The sequence below is a fragment of the Prionailurus viverrinus genome, chromosome D3 (assembly GCF_022837055.1).
Source record: "Prionailurus viverrinus isolate Anna chromosome D3, UM_Priviv_1.0, whole genome shotgun sequence".
Lineage (NCBI taxonomy): Eukaryota > Metazoa > Chordata > Mammalia > Carnivora > Felidae > Prionailurus > Prionailurus viverrinus.
In genome coordinates, this window is record NC_062572.1 from 7,048,227 (window position 1) to 7,050,879 (window position 2,653).

A 2,653-nucleotide genomic window follows, 5' to 3' on the forward strand; every position below is an offset into this window, starting at 1 on the left:
TCTTGTTTCCCACCTCCTGCCCTTCACTCGTGTTCACGAAAAGGTAGTACACTGCTCCTGTGTCACAGTGTGGCTACACTGCGGCCGTGGTTGCCCTCTGGCCTTGGTCTCACCCTGGCCCTGACCGCACGGTCACCGGCACAGGCTGCATCGCCGGGGGAAGTGACGGACATTCTTGGCTTGTTGCAAGTAAGTGATAGAACTGAGTGGGTGACATTTCGTCCTGGAGAAGAGGACCCCTCCCACCACCCCAGACTTGCTGCTCCCCTCTCGAGGCTGGAGAGACCCTGCCGGTCCCCTCTGTACCCCCCTGGGTTGGACCATGTACCAGGGCCTGGGCATCTGGGAAGGACCTTCCTCGTTGCACTGGCCGGAAGGCGAGCACGGAGAACAGCCCCGTGAAGCCCTCCTACGGGATGCCATTCCCTGCACATCACTGCACGGGGAGGATGCGTCCGAGGCACCGCTGGGGCTTTCCCGGGACGAGGAAGAAAGCCTTTCTGGAGAAATCCGTGTGCTCGTTTGAGAATTTGTGGCAGATAGGGAGCTTACAGCCACACTTGGTGAGGACACTGGCTCCCTTCTCCGGGCCCCCCGTGCTTGTGAGGTCGTCAGGGAGGCCCGGTGGTAGGGGGCGTGATGAGATCAGATGCGGGGCTTCTTGTTTGGGGTCTCCAGTTAAAAGATTTGCTCACTGAGGACATGCTTTCAGAACCAGCTAACCTTTCTGTGTCTCGACTAAGCGGACTCGTGCCAGTTTTCACTGGTTGCATGTGGTGGAGCCAGTCGTCTGCTTGAAAGTCTTTCCTGAAGCTGGTTTCCCTTAGAAACGAGAACCAGGCCCCGGTTCCATCGCCCTGTTTATGAAGTTTTCAAAGCACTTCACCCCACCCACACCGCATACTGGTCCGGAGGGGGACAGGGCCCCACTTCATGCTCTGGAAACCCCGGGCACAGGGAGTGAGACTCTCCTCTGAGGCCACATGCGGTGGAAGCCACCCAAGTTGATCTTTCTCTGCCCTGACCTGCATGGTCTTTGTTCCACAAATGCCGGTGGCCTGCGGGGGAAGGGGGCGCGTTGTGGGCAGCGTACCAAGGCAAGGCCTCCTGGCCGGGAGCCCTTGGCGGGGGCGCCCCTGCAGAAAGCGGGTGTCTGCACAGCCAGCTGTGCTCTTGGGAACCCAGAGGCCTGTTAGGCTCTTAATACAAGGCTGTGTGTGGCCACGCCGGTTCAGTCCAGACCAGATAGGAGTCAGCGTGCTCACCGCCAAGCCCCGGTGTGGGCCGTTCTTAACTGCAGGGACTCAGTGGTCACTCCTCCCCCTTCCCAAAGAAGCGTGGCTTCTGACAGGGCTGGGGGAGGGGGAGGGGGTGTGTGTGGACAAGAACCCAGGGGACTTGGGGTGGCAGTAGAGGCCAGGGAGGAAAGACCCAAGCCGCGACTCACCACGGAGGTGTCCGTCCTACGGCCGCAAGTCACAGACTTCCCAGGAAACGAGCCAGGCGGAACCAGAAGCAGCCGTACAAGCTCTTCCGTAGTTCCAAGTGCCCTGTTACCTGCAGCAACTAAGTGGGTCCCTGCCCTGCGGTGCACGTTCCCGGCCCTGGAGAAATGACAGCCCAGGCGCGGCCCCTCATGGTAGGGCAGTGACGACAGTCCAAGTGCATTTTATTGCCAGTCTGACTCTTCAACACAAGGAAAGACTAAAGGCAAAGCAGAAGAGCTGGTTCCTTGTGCTCGTGTCCAGACCGTGGCTGGTACCGGAGCACCCTGCGGGCGGGGGGAGCTGCCGGTCCTTTCCTCCCAAGCACTCCCGGGGCGGGGGCCCAAGGAACACACGTTCTTGCAAATCCTCCTCCCAGTGGGGGCAGGGCAGGCCCACAGTGGAGCGGGGCTGCGGCCAGGCTGCCGGGCACAAAGGTGCCCTTGATCTGGACGACGGCAGGCAGGCGTCCTAGTTCTTGGGCTTTTTGTGGCTGAGCTGGGGAGGCCTTCGAGAGGTCTGGCCGTCACCTCATGAGGAGGGGAGGGAAGGAGGCAGGGGGGAGGTGGGGGCGGCAAAGGGGAACAGGCAGAACGGGGCCTCCAGGGCAGGAGCAGCCAGATCAGGGTCATGAAGGACAGGACACAGGAGGGTCACCATAGATTCCGGCGGAACAAACTCCCGGAGTGACCGCACAGCACCTGTGCCCGCCGGGCCCTCATCTCCCCAAAGGTCCTGTCCTCCACACTCCCGTCCCCGATGCCTTGGAGCGAGGCCCAAGGAGAAAGGGCAATGCTAGGCCCCTCTGGAGCAGTCTGCTTTGCTTGAGGCCACCCCAGCCCCATCGCCATGGACTCAGTGCCCGAAAGCTACAAGTAGGTGAAAGCTACAAGTAGCTACCACATCTTGCCTATGTCCCCAACAGCCAGCATGGACTGACCGTTCATCGCTAACCTCAGACCTTGAGTTCAAAAGGCAGGGGAGGTCCTACCCAAAGTCCCTCTCCTGGGGCCCTGCTTCTCAGGGTGAATACAAACTCACGAAGGAAAGCTTGAACTCAGAATATTACAGATGTTCCATGTGTTTCCTGAAGACGTTGTGGCTCAGGCCTGCTAGATCCTGGCTGCGCTCACGAGTGCCTGTTGCAGATGGAGAACCGGCCCCTGATC